Source organism: Cervus canadensis, chromosome 1 (genome assembly GCF_019320065.1).
Source record: "Cervus canadensis isolate Bull #8, Minnesota chromosome 1, ASM1932006v1, whole genome shotgun sequence".
NCBI classification, from domain to species: Eukaryota; Metazoa; Chordata; class Mammalia; order Artiodactyla; family Cervidae; genus Cervus; species Cervus canadensis.
In genome coordinates, this window is record NC_057386.1 from 5,753,126 (window position 1) to 5,765,275 (window position 12,150).

The window sequence follows — 12,150 nt, forward strand, 5'->3', positions numbered from 1 at the left end:
GACTGTTAACACCATTTGCCAGCGAAAAAGTTCAGGAAGACATCTTCAGGGTTGAAACCAACTGTTCCGTGGCTCTCCTGCCCTGCTGCCTTCCATAACAGGAGGTAGGGAGTGGAGCCAGCTGGCCCACCGCCCCCTCCTCTCTACTCGGGCTCCCAAGAGAGGGGTCACCTGGCAGTGAATCAAGGAAAGACTCTTTAAAGAGAAGGAGAGCTTACCGCCTACCTGCCTCTCTGCAGCTGCCAGAACTGATATGGGAGCCCTGTGCTTGGCGGGTCAGAGTCTCAGCTGAAAACTATTAGGGTCGGCGGCTTTCCCTGTCTGACCTCATTCCATCTCGGTGATTGGAAACTGGGAGGGGTCTTGGAGATCAATCCAACTCATTTCTCTGATGGTGAGCAAATAGAGAAGTTCGGGAATGAAAAGAGATGTACCCAGAGTCGTGCGGGCAAGAGAGCCAGAATAAGAAGCAAAATCTGCACAGGTGAAGACGCATGATACAGCCTGAGATGATTCCAAGAGTCAGCAGACCCTGTAAGAGCCAAGTGACCCATCTCTGGGGACCCATCTAAGTGAAGGTGGGTACCTGGAAAAGTGGTGGGAGCCAAGGGCGCGTGGAGGGTGGAGCTTGGCTGAGTGGGCGTGGCCTCAGAGGACAGCCAATCACAAAAGGCCACTCGTCTTCATCTCCTTGCGGCACTGATGCACTTCCCAGTGTGGTGGCTGGTAGCTCATGCAAAAGAGACTTGGACTTCCCTTTTTAAGGGATGCTCACATTCTTGGACCCACAAGGAGAAGGTGAGGTTGAGGGTGAAAGACACAGAATTTGAGGAAAGTTATAACCTGAGTGCTGAAGAATTGATGCTTTCGAATTGTGGTGCTGGATGAGGCTTGAAAGTCCCTCGGACAGCAAGCAGATCAAACCAGTCCATCCTAAAGGAAATCAACCCTGAATATTCATTGGAAGGACTGATGCTGAAGCTCCAATACTTTGGCCACCTGTTGAAGAGCTGACTCATTGGAGAAGACTCTGATGCTGGAAAAGCAGGATTGAGGGCAGGAGGAGGAGGGGGCAACAGAAGATGAGATGGTTTTTGATGGCATCACCGATTCAATGGACATAAGTTTGAGCAAACTCCCAGAGATAGTGAAGGACAGGGAAGCCTGGTGTGCTGCAGTCCATGGGGTCGAAAAGTGTCGGACACAACTTAGCGAGCGAACAGCAACATAACTTGGATACAAATACAGACAACTCTATCCCATCTGTTTCTCTCCAGGCTGTGGGTGTGGTATAGTCCTAAAGATGAAAGCCACTAAACTTAACCTGTTAGCTAGGATCAGGCAACTCAGTGGTTATCTGAACTTATATGCCCTCTGTCTTTCTGCTTCTGCCAGCCTAGCACACAGCTTCCATTTCAAGGCTCTGACTTGGCTCATCATGGCTGCTGGAGCTCCAGCCATCACCTTCCAGTCAGGGAAGAGTGGAAAAGACATCAAAGGGTAGCATGCCTTTCAGCTGAGCCAGCTTCCCTTGAGCCTCCTGCCCAGACATCCCACTGAACATAACCACTTACATCCCATGAACAGAATTTGGTCCCGTGGTCGTGCCTAGCTGCTCGGAAAACCAGAAAATGGGGCTTTTAGCTGGTTTCATCAGCTCCCCAAATATAACAGATTCTCTGGTTAGGGAAGAAAGGGGTTGGGCCTGTTGGACAGAACCAGGAGTTCTGGCTTCCCCTTGGGTCTGGTTTCCTCTGTGCTCTGGCTGTGTAGTTGTAACCCTGGTTTTCTACATCTGTGAAGTGAGGAAAATCAAGGCAGTCTCCTCCCCTACCTCAGAGAGAAAGCGTGATAATAAAGAACTTAATTAAAATAAAAAAAGATACAAAGATGGCAAAGGAAGGAAAATAAGCTGGTTGGGGGCCAGGCATGCACAGGAGTGGGGCTGGGCCCAGCTGGCTGGGCTAATTAAGGGCTCCCTGCTGCAGAGCCTTGGAAAGGTAAGAATTCTTTGGAAATGTAACTAATTACCCCCTACCTGACTTTAAGACCAAATTTTTGTGTCTGAGCCTCCTTCAAAAGAAGCCTTACCTGTGTTGCTGCCAGTTGGGGGAGTGAGGGGGAGGGACCAGGTCAAATGGGCAAGTGAGAAGTGAAAATCTGCCCACCTCCTGGTGCCCAATAGGATCAGTGTCCTCCCTTCCCTACCTTTGGCCCAAATTGTAACAGGAGTAAAACTGAGTTCTGTCCCCTTCCTTCCTCACCCCATCTCTGGTGGAGATGCTAAGGAGCTAGAGGGACCAAGGGCTGGGAGATGCAACTGGATGGTTACGTGGGACTTGAAAGAAGCTCTCAAATAACAGGATGATGTCCATACTCCCAGGCACAAGGGTCTGCAGACCAATGGGGGTGAGAAGGAAAATGTCACTGTCATCATCACTGGGGGAAGAGACAGAGGAAGAAGAGGAAGCAGCAAAGGAGGAAGGGGCCACACAAAGCTCTGGTTTAGGGAGTTAAAATCAAACTGTAAGACCAGTGCCCTGCACACGACTTCATTCTAAGAAGATGCAATAAAGAGACAGCAGTCGGGGGGGTGGGGGGGCAGAGAGGAGGGTAAAATGAAGGCAGTTTGGCTATGTCTGCAAAACCTGGGAGAATGATAGACCCTTTGTTGAAACTACAGAATGTTAGTATTGACCTCGGTATGGAAAACACCTAGAGAACATTCTTCCCGAGCTCACCTTTCCAGAGAACTTAAGTGTAGACAACAGTGAGTTCTGGGGAAAATCAGGTGGAATAGGCAGGGATTCTAATAGGCAATGTGAAGAACTTCCCAGTTGTAATAGCTTCCCAGAAGAGGGTTCACTTGAAGGGGCTTTGTAGGATGAGTAGGAGTTCACTAGATGGCCAGGAGGAAAGAGCATGCCAGTCAAAGAAAACACCAGATGTAAAGCCCAAAGATGTGAAATGGCCAAGGATGTCCAGGGAAGCGCAGTTGGTTGGGTCTGGCTGGACAGAGGTTTGTAGGGGGAGAGTGGCTGGGGATAAAGCTGAATCAATGGGCTGGTCCCACTCCTGGAAAAATCATCAAGGAATATGGGCTTTCAGTGAAGGTAACTGGGAGCCACTGAAAGTAGTAGCAGGGGAGCAGCCTAATCATCACCACCTTTTAGGACAAGCACTCTGGCTGCAAAAAGGGAAATGGACTTAGGGGATTTGCAACAGCAACTCAAGCTGAAGGACCATCGTAAAGCTCTGAGACCCCAAGTGGCTGCAGGATGGAGGGACAGAGGGCAGAAGGGCCCACTGGGTGAGTATGGACAGGACTTGGTGACTGGTGGGATATGGAAGAATCTATGAGTCCTGCATTCCTGGTGTGGGTGATGGGCGATGGACACCACTAACCAGGTGGGACATAAGAAGGAAGAAGTTTGACAGTGAGGTGATGAATTTACCTTCTGACATCTCAACTTCGGAGTGTCAGGTGGACCTTCAGGTGGGGATGGCAAAGTGGTGGTTGGACGTGCGGGGCAGGAGCTGGAGGTGTGTGGGTCATCTGTGAACACGTGACCCTCTGGTCTTTTTTTTTCTCAACTGGATTGCACAACTTTTGGGATCTTAGTTCCCCAGCCAGAGATTGAACCCCAGTGAAAGTGCCAAGTCCTAACCACTGGACCACCAGAGAACTTCCTTCTCTCTGATCTTTTAGATTGTGGGCCTGTTGCCTTTTCTCAGGGCCCCCAGGAACTTGGTCACATCTAGAGGAGGGCAGGCGAGCCACTTGGGGAGGACAGACCCTCCTCTGGGATGAGAGAGGGTGAGTGGGTCCCCAGGGAGGAGCCCCCTCCTTGGGAGATGCAGGTCTTGAGGACCAAGGAGCATCCCTCATGTAAGACAGAAGGCTCTTCATCAAGCTGTTCTTGGCCCAGCCCCCTTGGCTGAGCAAATGCTCACACATGGAGCTTAATGCCAACAAGAAGCAAATGGTCTCCCTAAGAGACTTTTGGGTGAGAAGCCCAGAGTCTTTCTTTGCCATGATGGCTTTAGGAAGCGTAGGCCCAGGAATGGAGGGAGAAGGAAAGAAAGGAAGACTCGGGGGTGGGGAGAGGGAATGGTAATCAGTGGTGAGGACTCAGGGGGAGGAGGGGGCTGGGAAAACAGGGGATGAGGGAGACAGAGAGGTGTCAAGCCCTAAGGGATCACCAACAGGCTGGAGCAACTGATGAACAATTCAGACTTTGACCTGAGTCCTTCAGAAGCAGCCCCACCATCTCTTTCGGAGCCCTGGGAAGTGCGAGTGTCCAGGCAGCTGCCTCCTCTCTGTTGGCAGACGTCCACCCACTCCCATAAAGCGTCCTCCGAGATGGTGGGCTGCACAGCCCCCTCCTGCCAGCCCATCTTTGCCATCCCTGAGCCAGACACCTGCTGACCAGTAACCCTGGGCGGGCAGATTCCTCCCGCCTCTGCGGTGGAGAGTGGAAAATGAATCAGCCTCTTTCTTTAGACTTGCTGCCTAACAGTGCTGGGAAGTCGCAAAGCTATTCATTCCCCTCTCCAGCCAGTGGCGTGCCAAAGCCCACTTGAAGGGACTCCGCCAAAGTCAAGAGGCCTCCTCTGTGACCCGGGCCACGAGGCTCGGGGACCAGACAGCGCTTCAGACAGCAGCTGTGTCCAAGTGTCAGTCTGCGATCAGCAATGCAGAGCAGGCAGCGACTTCGCAGATGAGACCGAAAGGGAGGGTCGGTCACGTGGACCCTTCCCGAGTGAGGGTGGTGATGGGGGCGTCTCCGGGGGTAGGAAAGGGGCGACAGAAACAAAGCATGCTTGCGATGAGAAGGAAAAGACCAATTTGCCCTGCGCGGCAGCATCTCCCTCGCCATTGCAGAGACCGAGGACCAATTATTCCATCAAGTTCGATATTAGAGAAGCCAACTTCATTAGAGCTTCAAGGCGCATGAAACGTTAATCATGGAAACCTTGATATTCTGCAGGAGAGACTTACTCTGGAAAGGAAGAAAAAAAAAAACACTTTCATTTTCCTTTGAGGTTAATAGAAGGCTAATTTGAAAGCACTCGGTTAATGAGAAAGCTAAAAATACCTCTTGTAAGATCACATGCCTCAGTCCTGGCCTAAGCCTCTCCGGAGCAGGAAGCCGGCTTCGGGAGGGAGAAGCTGCCCGGCCCACGAAGGACCAGCAGCCACCGCGTCTGCGTCCCCGGATGCGGCAGGTGGTCCCTCCCGGGCGGCCATGTTGCTCGAGAGGGAAGCCAGTGACCCAGGAAGTGGGGAGAGGGGCTGCCCTCCGGGGGCTCCTGGGACGACATGGCAGGGGCTCCCCGAGCGGGGATGGCATTTCCTGGCCCCTCGCCTTCCCTGGCCCGGCCCCGCTTGACCCCTGGGGCCGTCACCAGGAGGGTGTTCACTGCGCAGGACAGTAACCCCTGGGGGTATTCAGAGTAGCTCCCTGAGGGACTGAAGCCACAAGAGAGGTCTGATTCAGCCTCGAGGATCCGTGTGTGTGTGTGTGTGTGTGTGTGTGTGTGTGTGTGTGTGTGAGAGAGAGAGAGAGAGAGACAGAGACAGAGAGACCCAGAGAGGAATTCGATTTCAAAGAAGAGACGCCCTGAGGGCCGACAGCTCTGGAGCCGCTCAGAAGGAGAAAGGAAGATCCTACGTGTCTGAAGAAGTCATCAATCAGGGGCGCCGTCTCTTCCTTCGTCCCCGCTCCCCGGGCGTCCAGGCTGATGGACGTGGCTTTGGAGCTGGCAAGGCAGGAGGGCGCTCACCCACTGCGGTCCCGGACCTTGGGCCCCGGACGAACCATCTGTGGACCTCCGCCTGGGCCTCCGTACTCACGGCATGCTGTGAATCTCTTTGCTCTGCAGCCCTGGCTTTCCGGGGAAATGAAGAAAATGGAGCGGGATAAGAAAGAAGGGACCTGTGCCCCAGCACCCCCAGACAGACACACACACACAGGAAGGGACCTGTGCCCCACTCCACCCCACCCAGACACACCCAGACACACACACCCAGACACACACACACACACACACACATGCACACGTGTCTCCTCCCAGGGCCTGGTCTGCTCCCCGCTCAGGTGGTCTCACCAGCACTCCCCCCACCAAGGCCCCACCTGCCGTAGAGCTCCCATTGGCTGAAAGATGCTCCCTTTAAACACATGCCAGGCTCCTTTCTCCCTCCCTTACCCCCCAACCTGGACCCATCGGAGGGAAAGATAGAACGAGTGTAGCCACAAGTGGGTAGCTGGCAGAAATGGGGACCCCCCCTACTCTGAATTCCTCTCCCCTGGAATTCCAGGGTCAGGAGACCAAGGCCCATTCATTAATTCACACAACCAGCCTTTATGAAAGGCCTGCAGCATACCTGATCAGGGACATCATCACCAAGGAGGAAAGCACAGATGGTCGCACAGGGAGATAGAAATTAAACAAATAAATACATTTAACCCAGTATTGAGGAGTCTGGACATATTTGAGTACACATATAAAATGATTTTATGTGGCCCCATAATTCCCCCTACTGCATTCTGCCAAATCTCCCTTTTCCTGCTCCCTTAAAGACATTTAGCCAAATTATATACATTTTCAGCCATTCCCAGTTGTTACAGCCCTCTATTTCAATATTGGTCTTCCCAGGTGACGCTAGTGGTAAAGAACCTGCCTGCCAATGCAGGAGGTTTGATAACAGGTTTGATCTTATAAAGACGCAGGTTGGATACCTGGGTCAGGAAGATTCCCTGGAGAAGGGCACGGCAACTCACTCCAGCATTCTTGCCTGGAGAATCCCATGGACAGAGGAGCCTGGTGGGCTATAGTCTATAGGGCCACACAGAGTCAGACACAACTGAAGCAACTTAGCATGCATGCATTTTCAGTATTTATTCCGATTTATTTAGAACTTCAGTCTTGGCAGAATTCAGAGCTCTGTTCCTCCAGGCTTGGCTATGGCTGAATGGATTGGGGTGGGGTCTGTGGGTCACCCCCTCCCTCTGATTCCCTGCCTGAGGCCGAGGTCTTGCTGCCAACCTCTCTAAGTCTGACCAGCCAGCCCTGGCCTCTCGCTTAAGGTGGTGGGGGGACGTGGACCTGCAGGGAACCCCCCCCGCCACCCAGCATCATGACTTGGTCAGGGAGGCCCAGATCCAGCTTCTTCCTCTTTCCCCCTCTCCCCTTCCCCTCCCACATCTCTTCCAGATGGAAACTTTCTTGTGGGGAGTCCCTGAAGAATGGCTGGAGCCCATATCTCTCCTTGGGGTTCACTCCATCCAAGGCAGGGGCACACAATCTCGTGCACCAGCTGTGGGAGAGCAGGCAGGTCAGAGCCGCCCCTCCCGGGACCTGGGGCTGCCTCCAGCCTTCCTGTCTCCACCCTGCTCTGGAGCAGGGGGCGGCCAGAAAACCTGTGGGCCACGTCAAACGGCCAACTGGGAGCTACCTTGATGGGGGAAAGAAAGTTCCTCTGCCCTCCTCCAATGGGAAGGGAGAGACCAGGCTTCCTTCACACACTGCACTTGAGTCAGGCCAGCTTCCTCTCTCTGTCTTGGCCAATGGGGATGGAGGAGGGGTACAGTGATCTTCACAGTAACGGACCAAAGTTTATGAAATGGTACCTGCTTTCCAGGCAGAATCTGTGACGCAAGTCCTATTGCAACCCTCATCTTAGAGGCGAGGAGACTGAGGCACCGGAAGGGTGATGCAGTGTCCAAGGTCACGCAGGACATGCTGGAGACCCTCCCAGGCTGGTCCTGCAGCCACGCCCCGGGCACTGCCGCAGGGGTGCTGAGGGTCTTGGCCATCCTTCCAGGATGGGTTTGTCCTAAAAGCAGCGCCGTCACTGGGAGGCTTTTAAGCAGAGTCAGGACAGACCCTGAAGCCAGGGTCTGGAGAAGTGGGTCAGCCAAGCTACAGGCTACTCACATGCTAAGGGGCCACCTTGAGCCCTGACCTGTTTTCCTGCAGCCTGCCCAACCTCATTTCTTCAGGGGGTCTTGGGAACGCTCATGAAGTGACTCAAAAAGGCTGTACAGCCCCCTTGGGCCCTGCAAAGGGAAGAGCAGCAGGGTCTTCCTGCCTTGTCCTGGCACTGGGGTGCACACAGCTCCCTGGAGAATACATTACGCCTCCAAACATAGCCTGGTGACATGCAACCCATGTTCTGTGGACGGTTAGACAGCAGCATGGCTGAGGACTGGGAAACACCAGACAGAGGGATGCTGCCCCCTCCCCATCGCCTCTCCTGCACAACACTGCATGCCCTGCCCCCCCCCGGAAATGGGGAGGGGGCCTGGGCGCTGGTCCTAGGGCAGCCTGGAGGGAGGAGTCAGCCCCGTCCTGGAGCACAGAACCCAGGGAGCACCCCGGTGCTCAGGTGGAGACCGTGGGGCCAGTGAGCCCAGGGATGCAGGCTCCAGCAGTTGACACACCTGGCTTCAACTCTGATTCTGCTCCCACTCCTAACAGCTCCTGACTGCTTTCAGATGTCACCCTACTTCACCTCCTGAGCAACCCCACGGGGAAGGTGTTTTCCCACCGTCTGATTGAGGATGCAGAGGCCCGCACTACTGTTCCCACACCAGAACTGGAATTCAGACTGCTCTGATGAGTTCCAGAGCCCTTCACCCCTCTGCCAGCCTGGAAGGCCAATCGCCCCAGCCCTCCACACCCCCATTTCCTCGTTGGTAAAAAGGTGGACATCAGTCCCCACTTCCCTGAGCTTTGAGAAGGTTCTGTGTTGATGGAGGGTCTGTCACAGTGCTTGAACATGGTTGTATTCCTATGGGTTTTCTAGAGAAATAGAACCAACAGGATGTGTATATAAATATATATATAGAGAGAGATGTATTTAAAGGAATTGGCTTATGTGATTGTGGAGGCTGGGCAAATTCAAAATCTGATAGGGTAAGGCTGGAGCCTGGAGACGGGGGGAAGGCGTGCAGTTTGAGTCCAGTGGCTGTCTGTTGGTAGCCTCCCCTCTTGCTCTGGGGAGGTCAGTCTTTGTTCTTATCAAGCCTTCAACTCATAGTATGAGGCCCACCCACCTTAGGGAGAGCAATCTGCTTTACTCCAAGGGCACAGATTTCAATGTTCACCTCATCCAAAAACACCTTCACAGAAACATCACAGAACAGTGTGTGATGAAATTCCTGCGCACCGTGACCCAGCCAAGTTGACACATAAAGTCAACCATCACGATGGTGAACATCCCGGCTATGGTAGCCATTCCGGTAGAGGCACTACCCCCTGCCATCAGCCATGAAGACCCATCGGTCTTCATCATGGGACATGGTACCCATGACTGCCGTTTGTATCTGCATGGTGGGTCCATGGGAATGTGTGCGTGTGGAGGGGGAGGACTCATGAGTGAACACGTAGGCATGTACACAGCTGTCAAGGTGTAGGATACCCACCAAGGGAGTGAGCCAAGCTGTGTGCAGACTCTGGAACAAGAGGGACCACTTCACTGACCCATCAGGCCCCAGGGAGTAGGGGGAAGTTGAAGGAGGTAGCTAGAATGTGGTTCAAATCCTGACTTCTGGCGTGACCCTAGATAGAACCCCGAGACTCCGTTCGACCTCGGCAAGGCAAGAATAATGAGCCCGGCCACACAGAGCTCTGCTGGGAGGATGAAATGCGCTAATGAAAGCCGCTATCTGGGGCCAGCCCAGCTCCAGCGAACGGAAGAGCCCTCCCTCCCCAACCTCGCTGATGAGGAGAGCACGTCCAAAGCAGAGCAGAAACTTAATTAGGGTTGGAAAAATGTGAATTCCAAGGCTTATTAAATTCATGATATTTTTACTTACCATGTACCCAGAAATATATTTAGCAAAGCAATTTACACCATCACTGGCTGATGGATTGTAGTTTTCCAAGTTGAGTTTTAAGATGTAGATGGGCTCCAATCAGGGCTTGGCCACAAGAAGATGCTCCCCTCCCATCCTATCCTGTCCTTTGGGCTCTAGGCTCACCTGGGCAGCCTCCTGGGGTGGACAGATGGCCTTGAGCTCCTACTCCCAGGGAGGCTCTGCTGGGAACATCTCTGCCTGGCGGGAGAAGGAAGGGGCGGGAAGCAAAGAGGCAATATAATAACAGTGATAACAACCATTTATCAAGCACTTACCGTGTGCCAGATACTGTGAGCTTCACCGCGGGTAACTCTCTCACCCCTCCCAGCAACCCCGGGAGATAAAGAGCACCCAGGCACCTCTTCTGAGCAGCTGTGTATCTTTGGGCATATGGTCTGACCCCTCTCTCTTTGTCTGCCTCAGTTTCCTCATCTGCAAAGTGAAGATAATAAGAGCTATCTGTGATAAGCGCTAAGCGCAATTCCTGGAAATTAGTCAACTCTCACCATCAGACATCAGTGAGTCTATGAAGCGACAAATCTCTTGCTCAAGATCAAACAGCTGGCAAGCATAGGATTGGGATTCAGCATCAGGGGCACACACTCTGAAGCTCTTAACTGCAGGTGGGGATGGCCCCACAGTATACTGGTACCCAGGCCAAGCCTCTCTCCTGTCATCTGCCTTTTATGTCTGAGTATAAGGATGGAGGAGTCAGGGAGGGATCAGTGAAGTTTGATAAAACACATCCAGGAACCCCAGGCAGGAGTTGTGTCTCGGTGACCTGCCGATGCCGCGGGAGATGGAAGCTCACTCCCCAAGGTGCAGGCTACCCCGGGGCAGGTCGGCTGCCAGCATCCAGCCCAGCCTTTCCTCTTTGGTTTCTCTCTGTCCTCCCTCCTGCGTGCCCTTGCCCGAAACAAGGGCTTGCTGGAGCAGGATGAGCAGCTGGCCTTGGGATTTTATTTACTGAAATGATTTGTTTATGAACCAGCATGTTAATGGGAACCGAATATCACTCCGGCTCCGATTAAATCATCACAGGTTCCAAATGAATTGATTTGACTGTACACAGAACCCTGGACTCAGTAAGGCTGGTGAGCTCAGGTCCTCCTGCCCTGGCCAGCCACCCTTTCCCAGGAGAGCAGCTGGGTGGAGATGTTACTGGGGACCAGGAGAACCCAGGGGGAGCGACAGCGCTTGCCTCTGGAGGAGGGAGCCCGGCCCCAAAGGATACTGCCCAGCTCACTCCTTCTGTTGCACTGCCAGGCCTCCAGGACTGCGTGTGGAAAACAACCCCTCTCCCTCTCTGACTTCCTTCTGAGCTGATCCCTTACTTCCCTTGTGCTTCCAGATGACACCTCTGCCATGAAACCTCCCTGGATTTTCCCAAGTGGAGTTGCTCCCTCCCATTACCCTCTCCATCTGTGGTTTTCTTAGAATTGCACACTCATCCATTGCTCCTTGAGCCTGAAAACTGGAAGCTCCTTGAGAACAGAGACCTTTGTCTTGGATCTTCTCCAAGACCAACTCCAGTAAGTGGAGTCTGTAACAGGTCACGCCAGCAAGGGCTGCGTTCTCAACTGTGGAACTGAGCCATTTCCTTCCTTTGACCTTGAGGGCTGCATTGTAATAGGTGCGGGGCTTCCCCTCCTTGTGGCTGGGTTTCTCCGCTATAGTTTACCACAGCGGGGAGTCGAGTGACCCTGGAGAGGCTTAGCAGTGGCCTGGCTGAGGGCTGACTTTACTCTAGCCCCAAGGCACTGAGTTCTGAATGTGGATTCGTGAACTTTTTACCGGTTCACCAGATGCCCCAGAGATGAGCAGACACTGCGGGGGCCTCTCTGGAGGTCACCCAAGACGTGTACCCTCTTATTTCTGGGGGACCACAGAAACCCCAGACAACTAGGCTTGCCTTTGCCACACCCTATCCCAGGGTCATCTGCCCCCATATGGTCTTTCCCCTCCAGAAATGACATGCACCTCTCCTTTTCACCTCTGCAGGCATTAAATAATAATAATGATAACAATGATAATAGTGATACAAAATAAAGTACCTTTAATGTGGTTTTTATTTTCAGGTTATAAAAATAATACATACTGATTGTAGAAAATCTTCAACAAAGCAGAGAGGTGAAACAAAACTAAAATCATATAATCCACACTAGAAGTAAATACTACTAACAGTTTGGTACATTTGTATTAAGACTTTTTCCAGGGCTTCCCTGGTGGTCCAGTGGTTAAGACTCTGCGCCATAGGAGGCACAGATTTGATCCCTGGTGAGGG